Below are 13,015 nucleotides of genomic sequence, written 5' to 3'. Positions count from 1 at the left end.
AAGAAGTAATGGTACTTTTACTTTCAATGATTGAAGTTACATTGATCTAAATGTCACTCGTTCCTTTTATTGATCAATTTTTGCTTACTATTTCATGCACGAGAATACAATTTTAACTTCTGCATCGGAACGCTGTTTGCGCCAATCCAGTTCAAACGCAAGTAACCTTTATGTCTAGTTCACCAATCAATGGACCTTTCCGACTGGCAATATGCAGCTCCGCCCCCCTTAGCGACAGTTGCCATCTCCCACAATCTTCCAAAATGGCGACTGAACAGAACAGGCTTGAAGTGGATTCTCTATCACGTATTACCAGTAACATTGTGGGATGTTTTTCGCCATATGCACCAGACTTGTCCAAGAGGGTTCTACAGAGAGGTCTCAACTATTTCACAGAAGGATATGTACACAAAATTAAGATTTTGGACGGAGCAGGACGCAATGTCAGAGGTAGAGGGAAACGTTGGCGATTGATGCAAAAAAGTTTGACGCCTCAGAAACTTCATATTGAAATCCAGCAGGATAAAATAGTGTAATCGTCATGCGCATGCAAAGCAGGGTGAGTACTTTTTACTTGGAAAGATCCCAAGTAATATCATTGTAGTCTTCATAAGTGACTGGGTGTATTCGTTTGACTTGCTTGTAATGGAACCCAGTGCTCTCTCTTAAAAGTCCAATGTGATATAAATAGGCAAATAGACATTTATCTTGCATGACATCGCACATTTAGTATCACTAACCCGACTCTTTGGCATAAAACATTAGACACTTCATTCAGCCGGTCACTGATATGCTAACAAATTCTCCTGCAATGTATAAAGCACTGATAATAATTAAATCAAACTCAGAGAAGATACTTCTCTCTCACTTACCTTCGAACATACATCCTTGTGTTTGTTGATATTGTCCACACTTAGTTGTACGTGCGCACTTCCGCGAGCCTTAATCCATCGTAGAGACTTGGTCAACTGTGTTTTAGGCTTTGGAAAATGAATAAACCGGGCCCCTTGTAACCTAGCAGGATATTTTTCATCAGAATTGCAAATGAAGACCATTTTCTCCGTAACATTAACTTTTCAAAGCGCACTCGACTGATAACCAGCATTGTTTGTGGGACGTGATGACAAGATGGGCGTGTCAAGCCAGGGGTTAAGACAATGAGGCTATCTAATTGGCTATTATTGTGCGAGTGATTGACAGGTCGGAAAGGTCCAATGGCACAAACTCAGATGACGTCACACGTCTTCCACATCCAGACATACTGTAGCCATTATCACTAGATAATATTATTGTTGTGCGTCAGTAGTGGCCGTGTTGGGAAGTTCGTCGTTACCATGAAGGCAACAGCACACTACTACTCATGTTTACATTTAGATAAACAAAAACAACAGCTTTCATGCATTGTGGTATTTGGATTTTTCTGGTCACCATATAACTTGAGAAAACACTATTCAGTTAATTTGGGGAGTTTTGAATGTGCATACAAACAAAATTTGTGCATTCATATTTTATATAGATTTTATCTATGTTTTTAATTGATATTCATCGTGCATCACAGCTTACACACTGCACACGTAACATCGACGACGAGTTGATCCACTACTCCATCTTGTATTAATTAGGAAATGTGCCTACAATGATCTAATTAGTTTACGGATGTTAATGTTAAATGTATAAAGTGACAAAACGATGTTGAAGATTATAACAACACAGAATCAACTGACTTGCTTGCTTTTGGTATTAGCCTTTAAAGTTTGTAGCTGAATTGAATTATTATTTTTTTTTATGTCTTAGTTTTTTTATGAATTAGTTGAGCATTGTAAATAAATATTTGTATGCTTGAAAATTTATTTTGCTGTATCGTACTCTTCAGAGTCTTGCAAATTATTTAATTTGTTAAAATCAAAAATATTGTCTGTGGGGGCCCAAGGAGTCCCCCACAATGATTTTTTTTTTTTTTTTTTTTTCCCCCCTCATGCCTTTGGTGTTTGCATGGCTGAGATTTAATTTTTTTAAAATTATATTCTCTAATAATAATCACATCTGTCTAGTTTCTCAAAGACTTTGAGGAAATTATGTCATCCTCCAACATTAGATTGGCTGTTTTAATATTTGTGCTGGGCTTCTGGTGAAATGACCTTTAGAATCAGTTGTGGCTTTTTAAATTACTTTGTATAGTTAGTTGCAGTCGCATAGGATGGTGATCTTTTTTTTTTTTTTTTTGGGGGGGGGGGGGGGCTTTGTATTGGTTTCATAGAACATATAGCCCCCACACAAGGAACCCCTAGGGTTCATTGGATTCCACCTTGTTTTTTGGGTGCACAGAACAAAAGCCACATTTACATTAAAGCCGAACATCGTCTATAAGTATTTTGATGACATTATCCCTTTTTTTTTCATTGATTCATCAATCTATGTATTTTCTTAGCCCCTTATCCTCATAAGGGCTGCAGGAGTGCTGGAGCCTATCCCAGCTGTGTAAATAAATAAGATCTTAACTATTTATGGTAGCATGATTATTTTGTTGAAGGACTTTTATGTACGTATAAACTATAACAAACAATTGGAATTTGTACTGACGCCACATGTAGAATATTAAAACATGAACTCAAAATAACGTGGAAAAGTGACGTTTTATTGATTGCGTACCAATAGTTGACTCTTTGGAGTTCCTCTCCACCCATCCAACATGAAATACACAACCCAAGTAGGTTTTATACGAGTTCCTTATTTCCCGAAATACACTACATCTGCGAATGAGGCATTTTATACAATGCTAAATTGCAACATCAGAAGGAGGAATATTTTAGTTTGACAATGTGTCTGCTGCATGCGCCACGTGTGGTATTTATTGGACCTTGTATTCGCTTTGCAGTTAGCTTACGGGCATGCTACCATGAAAACGCCCAATCTCGTCAGATCTCAGAAGCTAAGCGGGTTTGGCCCTGGTTAGTACATGCATGGGAGATCATCTGGGAATATCAGGTGCTGTAAGCTTCTCATTATTCCAGTCCAATGACGAAAAAGAGAAATGCTGAATTAAAGGGTAACACACTACTTACTCTATTCTCACAAGAACTGCAATGTCTACACTATAAAAAATGGAAACAAAATATGTCACAATTTTTAGCCGACACCATTTGGACTTAAATACGCAGTGTAGCTCCACCAAAATCACTGCATTGTTTTATTTAACCAAAAAAAATGGAAAGAGGTGTCAATTAGCCTAGCATCATTGTGTTACATGGATATTTATGCCAGGGCCACAACCAAAGCCAAAAAGAAACCATTGCTGAGGTAGACTGTGACCACAGCTGAATGAATGGAAAGAAGTTGATTCAACAGCATGAAAGATGATGGGTCTGACCAGATGGTCAGTAGGCTAGGTAAGCCAGCAAACTAGCTACAAATGCAGCAGCTTGGTTCAAGCCAGCAAAGGATATAGAGCACTGACGCAAAATAGGACACAGGCTTCTACCTTTGCCTACGGTATCTCAAGGAATCCTAGTTAATTATATCCATGTCAAACTTTTCTGGAGGGAAACGTGGAAGCTACACATCAGCCCAAATTTGCCAGCGTATTTTTTTTTTCCCCCGGTTAATAGCTAGTTTTCAAATAATAAAATTGGATTTTTCATTCATTGGGCTATTATTTCATAGTAGTAGAAGGAATAATGGTTCAATTCTGAAACAGGAGTCATTCTTTACTGTCAATACAAATAGCGAATGAGATTTTAGGCGGAGAATCCAAGGTCTACATATATATCTTCACATATTTTGAATACGCCTCGCAAGCAGGCAATATAACCTTATGTTTCCAGTAAGTGTGAGCACTAAAGTTTGTATGTAACCACGCCAGTGTTCTGTCGAATCATGCTCTTAAACTTTTACTAAACATTGGTTTGTGCATATTAATAAATGTTGACAACGGCAAGCAAGGGAGGCGATGGGGCATTGCAAGACACCATCCTATTGGTTGTCAAGATTCCTCTGTTGGAGGGTTGTCTTTCATATTGAGGGCGGCAAATCAGGTATGACTTAGAACAGTTACCCTGGTTATAAACTATGGGTTATTGAATTGTTTGTTTGGATCGAGGCCCGTTCATAGTCTCACCCCAAACACACGATAACTGAATCACACTGATTGTGTTTGGAAGTGGACCACGACCACCTCGAAAACTACTATAGCTCTCTGCACAGTTGTTTGATGTGCCCCAGGACTCACTTGTTTTTTTCATACTGACACAAAAGGTCCAGACCAAATGGGAAATTTAAATTGGACCAAATGTGGCAGGTAATACTTTGTTAAAACCAAACTACAATATCATTACAATTTATTTTCTTATGTAATATGAGGGCTTACAGCTACTGTAAATAATTTGTTAGTTAAAATTGTGAAGACATTTAAAATAACGCTGTTTGTGTTAATACAACAAAGCTGTTCATGTCATGACTTTCAATAGCCTTGCGATACTGAAGACAATTGGCAGAAGCTCCATTTTGCAGCTTAACCAGTGGGGATACATACTTTATATGTGCTTATCAGTACAATTCTATCAATTGCTACGGAAAATGCCATGTATTTGAAACATTTGCAGAGGTGTGGACTGGCTTAAAATATTTGTTGAATCAAGTGTCTTAATGTCCCTCTCTGGCCCAAAACAGTGGACTGGTCTGACTGAGTGATAATGATTCAGGGTTAGAAAGTGTGGTTCCATTGTTTGAAACTTGCTGCAGTCAGGCTTTGTGAAGCACTCATTCTCTGCAACATTATGGAATGCAAAGCCAGAAATCCCCAAAGCTTTGCTAATTTGTACAGCGAGATTGGGCCCAAAATAGTTGTTGAAAGAACTACACTCCCCCTTCCAGCAATCATCCAGCTGGGGAATATTGTTGCAAACTTTTATTTTTTAAATTTCCATCCATCCATTTTCTACACCACTTATTTTCACTAGGGTTTCGGGTATCTATCGCCTTTCCCAACTAACTGCAGGAGAAAGGCGGACACTCACACCTACTAGCAATTTTGACACATTAATTAAAATACGATGTATGATTTGGGGACTTGGGAGTAAACTGGAATACCTGGAGAATAGCCACGCAGGCACAAGGAGGACATGCAAATATGAAGATGTGAGGGTGGATTTTAACCAGGGTCCTCAGAACTGTGAGGAAAATCTACTAACTAGTCGTCCACCATGTGCCTTCTATTGAATTTGATTCTGAAAATAAATCTGTAAGAATTTTGGTTATTTTGAAAAACTGTTTCCTCTGCCACACTGAGGGGGGAAAAAAATATAAAAAGGTGTAGTGTGGAAGTATTTCATGGTGAAATGCAAGGCGAGCGCCCGAAAATGCCACTTGGGCTCAAGAGTCAAAAGTGAAAAGAACAGCGCAAATCAGCAAGATTTACCAGCCTTCCTAACATTGACATTTACCTTGAAGTGTGTTTCTGTTAATTTTGAGTACTGTCAAAAGTGTGACAATGTTTTATTTATTTTTTACAAAACTGAGAAGTACAGTGCACATTCATAACATAACTTAATGGCGCTTTACAGTAGCTCAGTCTAGTCCAGGGGTGCTCAAAGCGTCCATTGCAATTGACCGGTTGATCGCAAGGCAGTTTTGGTCGATCGCGGGACGGCATGCCAAAAAAAAAAAAAAAAAAAAGACGTCATCCAATGTTCCCTCTAAAGTGCACGCATGCACAATTGTGCACCACTGATGTAGTCTCTTCACAGGTATTCTGCATTGCGTGCAAAAAAATACAAGAAAATCCAATGCAAAATGAAAGTATAACGGATAGCTATTCAGTTTGTGGCATTTTGCAATATGATTCAATGAATGAGGGATGACTGGTTGTTACACCCAATGGCACAATTCACATACGTACTGTAAAAAATGAAAAGAGCACCCCTGGTCTAGTTACTGTGTGACATATCTGATGCTCTGTAAGTGGCAAGACTTTGAGTCCAGTAGGGGAAAAAGGTGGCAAATATTGCCAGAGGGGAATAAGAGTAAAAGGGGTCATGTAGCCAAACAGAGGACGGTTTTGATAAAGCAAAATGTAGGAAATATAGTACTTTTCTCCATGTTTCTTCGTTTTATTTTGAACAAATTAAACACGTGCAACACGTGGGTTAAGGAGTTTTCTTCCATTTTTATTTTATATGTTTTTGTTTAACTCTGAGTCATATAGTCCTGGATCAACACAGTCTGTGATAAAGTGTACTTGGGCATGTGTCACAGAGCTAAACAACTTTCTTGACCATGAACAGGAAAGGAGAAGAGGTTCACACATGGTTTTCAGATCTAGGACTGGGTAGCGTCCAGATGTTCTCATTGTTTGGGTGTAAGCAAGTACTTTAATAAACCTCTTTTGTAATGCTTCTCATCTGCATATATTTGAGCACCTTGTTCTTCTTTTTCTTTCAGCTTGTCCTGTTAGGGGTCACCATAGCGTGTCATTTTTTTCCATCTCAGCCTATCTTGTGCATCCTCCTCTCTAACACCCACTGTTCTCATATCTTACCTCACAACATCCATCAACCTTTTCTTTGGTCTTCCTCTCACTCTTTTGCCTAGCAGCTCCATCCTCAGCACCCTTCTACCAATATACTCACTCTCTCGCGTCTGAACAAGTCCAAACCATCGGAGTCTGCTCTCTCTAACTTTGTCTCCAAAACATCCAACTTTGGCTGATGAGCTCGTTTCTAATCTTATCCAACGTGCTCACTCCGAGCAAGAACTTCTGCCACCTCCAGTTCTGGTTCCTGTTGTCTCTTCAGTGCCACAGTTTCTAATCTGTACATCATGGCTGGCCTCACTACTGTTTTATAAACTTTTCCTTTCATCCTAGCAGAGACTCTTCTGAGGGAACATTTGGCTGACATTTTTTTTTTTTTTTTTGGCTCTCCGTCCCACGATCGACCAAGACTGCCCCAGTCGATCGCGATCGACACATTGAGCACCCCTGTAGATGATCAATCTTTTTGGATAATTGTCAAATAAATGAATTAATGAACCAACCAACCATTCATTCATTCATTCATTCATTTTCTTAGCCGCTTATCCTCACAAGGGTCACAGGAGTGCTGGAGCTTATTCCAGCTCTCCTGAACTGGTTCCCAGCCAATCGCAGGGCACATGGAGACAAACAACTATTCGCACTCACAATCACACCAAAGGGAAATTTGGGGGCCTCTAATTAACTCATGTTTTTGGGATGTGTAAGGAAACCGGAGTGTCTGGAGAAAAGCCACACAGGAACAAGGAGAACATGCAAACTCCACACAGGTGGGCCAGGTTGTGAACTGTGAGACTAACACTCTAAATAAATACAGTGAATATATCAATTGACTCAAAAAGTAGTCCTCCCAAAAATGTACTTGAGTAAAGTAAAAAGTATACTGTGAAATAATTACACAAGTAATGAGTAACTTCAGATTTTCTTTTTAAATCAGCATGAACATCAGTTTTAAAAAATTACAAAATAAAAAGTGAAGGCGCGGGAAGGTGGTGCAGCTGGACAGCGTTGGCATCACAGTTCTGAGGATCTGGGTTCAATCCTGGCCCTCCATTTGTGGCGTTTGAATGTTCTCCCCGTGCCTGCGTGGGTTTTTTCCGGGCACTCCAGTTTCCTCCCACATCCCCAAAACATGCAACATTAATTGGGCACGGTGTGATTGTGAGTGTGGCTGTTTGTCTCTATGTGCCCTACGATTGGCTGGCAATCCTGCCTCCTGGCCGTTGACAGCTGGGGTAGCCTCCAGCACTCCTGCGACCCTTGTGAGGATAAGCTGCTAAGAAAATGGATGGATGGATGGAAAAAGTGAAGGTTCAAATTCTCATCTTCCTGTGTGTGTATGTGTGTGTGCAAAACATCTGTAATTTACTGCACTGTGTATTCTCAAGTCATAAGTGAGCTAAAATATCCATGTTTGGAAATGCACCTATCCATTTTGCATACTGCTTATCCTCACAAGGGTCACAGGTGTGCTGGAGCAGAGCAGCTATCTTTGGCTGGAGGCGGGGTACACCCTAAAGTAGTTGGTAGCCAATCGCAGGTCACATATAAACAACCATTTGCAGCACCATTCACACCTACGGACAATTAAGTCTGCAGTTACCACAGATTTTTTGTGATGTGGGAGGGAACCCGAATACTGGAAGAAAACACAGGCAGGCATGGGGACAATATGCAAACTCCACACAGGTGAGGCCGGGAGTTGAACCCCAGTCCTCATAACCCTACCCCTAACTGTGAGGCAGATGCTCTAACCAGTTGTCCACCATGGCATGACCTAATAACGTGAGTGAAATACAGTATTTTGTCAAAATACCTCAAGGATGAAGAATTACATCACATGTCCACCCTGATTTTTGCAAGTGTGTGTGAATGGTTGTGGTGGGATAGGATCCAGCCCACCATGACCCTAAACAAATAAGCGGTATGGATGGATGGAACGAACAATCAACCGACCCAGACTGTGAGTCAGTCAATCCTCATACAGAGTCAAAGACTCATCCGGTTCTGATTCCTGCTGGGTGCACATCACAGTGCATACACCCACACACAATGCATCGTTCACTCCCATTACTTGACCTTTGGGTTATTTGTGTTTTATTATACTGTACATTGTTTAGATAGAATTTGGGCTTAACCCAATGACAGTTGTTTCTGTAACTTCCTACATCTTTGTAATCCTTTCAATATTCAACACCAGTGTGTCTTTACTGCCATGTTAAACAGATTGGACATTAAGTACTCCAATTTTCCTGAGTGCATCCAGACTCAACTGTCCTGAAATCACCTCAATGCACTCACTAGACCACTATCTTCATCTAATACTGGCACAGTGTTCCCAAAAGACTGCAAGCAGATTGTCAGTGTTGCCCGATCTAGATAGGTCGTTGTTTTCATTATATTTTGATGCGATAATAGTGAGGAGCTGCAGCAGCTCATGTACAGTCAGTCCGTACTATGGCTAAAATTTTAGATTCCATCATTATCTCTACATAGTTCTTGTGCTTTTGTTGTTTCATTGCCAAGTTTTCCTCATTACGGACTCACTGTTCATTTTTAGTGATTTTGTTTGAGGTGTGCCCCAAATTGTCTGTCAGAATCCACCTTGGTACAGCGCTCATTTTAATTATGATTGATTCTCATGAGTAATTAATACATCTTGCAGCAAATTTCAACCTGGTGACAACAACCCAGTATATTTTGGGCCACTCAGAACTGAGGAATGTCTCAATCAATATTTACTAAACATAATCTTCCTGCATTATTTTGTTTTCTGTATTCAGCTAAAGTAAATGATCACAAATTAGCTTAACAGATCAACGTCCGCAATCCTTTTTTTCGTGCTTATTCAAAGCATTGATGAAATCACTATTGATTCTTTGTTGGCTTAGTTGATTTAAATGAACGTGTGCTTTCAGCATTATTTTTTCCCCCAAACAAATCGTTTTTTCTAGGTCATGGTTGCTGACCTGATGTTAGCAGACACCACAATCTTTTCTGATAAAGTGATGAACATGATGAACTGTAATGTGCCAACATGATTGGAGAATACATTTCACTCCCTGCAAGTATGTTTGCACTCATGGGATATACTGGTTCGAATATCTTCACCAATAATAGTTCTAGTTCACGACTCCCGTATTAGTCATTCTTATCCCAAAGACAAGTGAGACCTTAAAACTCCATCCGGCTGTCAACAACATGCAGCTGGAAAAGATTCAGAGTTGTCTACAGGAAAATACAGCTATTGCAACAATGAAATTTCATTCACACAGCCTTCAATATCAAAAACATTTTTACAGATTTTTTTTTTTTTTTTTTTTTATATTACATTTCATTGACAGGTGGCACGGTGGAGCAGCTATAAAGCGTTGGCCTCACAGTTCTGAGGTCCAGGGTTTGATCCCGCCTTTGTGGAGTTTGCATGTTCTTCCCGTGCCTGCGTGGGTTTTCTCCAGGCTCTCCGGTTTCTTCCCACATCCCAAAACCATGCAACATTGTAATTGGGCACTCTAAATTGCCCCAAGATATGATTGTAAGTGTGACTGTTGTGTATCTCCATGTGCCAATTGGCTGGCAACCAGTTCATGGTATACCCCGTCGCCTGCCCGTTGACAGCTGGGATAGGCTCCAGCACTCCCTATGACCCTTGTGAGGATAAGCAGCTAAAAAAAATCAACGGATGGATGGATTCCTTTGACATCCTATCGCATATCATATCTCAATCTATCCTTTGACAGGAAATGCTTATCGTTTTTTTTTTTCTTCAAATGATAGCTTAAAAATTAGGTGAAGGCTAAACTAATTTGTCACAGACATTAACATAGCACCCCTGCTTCACTTAATTGTGTAACATTTAGGAAAGCGAGGTTACACACTGTAATCATTGTAGTGCAAAGGGTAGATGGGCATAATTGATTAATAGATTCACTGTTCCGAATTCTGTCGATTATGTTGATTAATTCTGTGAATACTTGTGCATGAGAAGTTGAAAAAAAAAATCCCTAGTAGACTCTAACCAGCAGAAGCTCTGATGATTCATCCTGACTCAAATGTAAAGTCCACAAACAGGCACACGCCCATTTGTATACGTCAATGGAAACCAAAGCAAATGTATTCAAATATATATTTCGTACATAAGGTAACGCAATGTGCTTTATCATATTAAAATCATTTCAAATTAAGAAATATTTTTTAAAAAGAAAAGATGAATAAGACAAAAGTACAATTAAAAGAGCGTACAGTGCATGAAATATAATTTAAAAAAGGAAAAACAGCATGAGATGAAAGAAGGGTTTTTAACCCTGAATTAAAAACATTCAGACTTGGGGCTGGCATCACTTCTGTTGACTGCTTATTCCATTTGTGTGCAGCATAATAGAGAAATGCTGTTTCACCATGTTTGCTTTGGACTCTGTGCTCCATTAATTGACCGGAGTCTGTAGTTCCCGGAGCCCAACTGGGTTTATATTTCATTAGCATTTATTTCATGTATTCAGGACCTAAACCATTTAGTGATTTATAGACCAGTAGCAGAACTTTAAAATCTGTTTTAAAGCTGACTACAAGCCTTGTTAAAGACTTAATAATTGGAGTGATATGCTGTGACTTCTTTGTTCTGGTCAAAACCCAAGTTTTCTTTCTCTTTATGAGCTGGTCCGCTTGACACATCCAAACCTTCATTCAGGTTCTTGAAATGGTAAAAGGCATATGACTGTTGAAAATCAGGTCAGAATCTATCAGAACACCAAGTCTTCGGACTTGGTCTTTGGTTTCTAAAGACAGTGAGTCCAGTCATTTACTAAACAGCAATTCTCTTTTCTTTATTGCCAAAAACCGTTGTCTAAGTTTTGTTGTGGTTTAGTTGAAGAAAATTTTGGCTCATCCAGTTATCTGTTCTAGACAGTGACACAACACCTCAGTTGAATGGTAGTCCTCTGGAAACACTGCTAAATATAACTGTTTCATCTGCATAGTTTTGATGGTCAAAATTAAAGTTCTGAAGAATTTTACCCAAGAGTACCATATACAGGTTGAACAAGAGGAGTCTAACTGACCCCTGAGGGATCCCAAACGTCATTGCCATTCTTTGAGATTGAACACTTCCAACGATTACAAAATAAGTCCTTTCCTTCATGTAGGACCTGAACCATTTAACATTTTTTACATTTAGTCCTACACACATTTCCAACTTGTTCAGGAGTATACAATGATACTTTTACTGACAAAATTAATTAGCTCTGGAAGTCATTTCGTCGCATGGATTTTTCGTAAGTAGAACCAAATCTTACATTTAAAGAGCCTTTCCTTTCTTATCCTGAATTTTCCTTTGTAACTAAAGACAATATTTTTCCAAGAAGGCATTTTGTAACCTAAATTTTTCGTTACTAGAGACGTTCGTAAGTAGAGGTACCACAGTATTATGATATACCATGTCAAAAGCTGCACTGAGATCCAACAAGACCAGAATTTCCACCTTTATATTAATCCAGTAAGTTCTTTTAAGGTCCTCCGATTCCATCCCTAATCACACCCGCAACTTTATCTGTGGGCATGACTGACCACACCTGTACATTTTTCAAATGTGAGTGACTGTTGTATCATTAAGCACTTTGGTAAGAGCAGATTCTATATTGTGATGACTTCAGAAACCCGATTAAAATTTGTCAAAAAGTCCATTTAATTTAAAGAAATTGCTTAGTTGATTAAAAGTAACTTTCTCAACAATCTTCGCAATTGAAAGAGTGGGGGTCGGGGTGGACAAAAGCAACTTCCATTTCGTACATAGAAATGGACATGCATGTACAGTTTGTTAAAGCACAGGGTTGTTTTTATCATTCTCAAATAACATATCTTAAAGAACTGGTAGTAAATGAACATCCTCCTAAATTCTAGTCAGTATGGTCAAGATACACTTTGTTGTGACTTGGGGCAACATAAATGAAAATAAATCTGTGCTCAAACATTCAATCATCATATATAACTTCAAGACGTGTGTGTGTTAAATCGGCGCTGCTTGAACCTGCATGTAGTTCTCTGCATGCCTTCATCCCTCAGAGGTTGGAGGCTGGTAGGCGGACAGCTGTCTCAGCATGCCCGGGACGAGCACACTGTTTGTTGGACCTGTGGCCTTGTTTTCCTGAGGGTGGTGCTCTTCTTCACCCTGCAGTGATACCTTATTTTTTCCACCACTTTTAACACGTTTGACAGATTGATGTTGATTATACACTCTAATCCGCCTGATGACGCAACACATGGTTGTGGCTTTGCTTTAAAAATTCAGTTGTTCTTAGTACAGTGATTGGCAACTTTTGAAATGTATTCTTTCAAGAAACAACACCTACACCAGAGGTCGGGAGCTGTTTAGGCTGAGAGAGCCATAAGGGCAAATATTTTAAAATGTAATTCCAAAAGAACCATAGAATACTTTTAAAACTAAATACCGTACAAGTGTATTCGTGCATTTTATGTAAGAGCAACACTTTGAGA

The 13,015-nt window shown here is 39.3% G+C and overlaps 1 protein-coding gene and 1 pseudogene across 2 annotated transcripts in view; both read left to right on the top strand.

Annotated features, from left to right (window-relative positions):
• LOC133512938 (peroxidasin) overlaps window positions 1-13,015 on the top strand; it is a 62,787-nt gene that overhangs the window by 3,335 nt on the left and 46,437 nt on the right. The window lies entirely within an intron of this gene.
• On the top strand, window positions 2,879-2,997 carry LOC133513883 (5S ribosomal RNA; annotated as a pseudogene).

The sequence above is a fragment of the Syngnathoides biaculeatus genome, chromosome 15, assembly GCF_019802595.1.
Source record: "Syngnathoides biaculeatus isolate LvHL_M chromosome 15, ASM1980259v1, whole genome shotgun sequence".
NCBI classification, from domain to species: Eukaryota; Metazoa; Chordata; class Actinopteri; order Syngnathiformes; family Syngnathidae; genus Syngnathoides; species Syngnathoides biaculeatus.
This window is presented reverse-complemented; position numbering and strand designations above follow the sequence as displayed.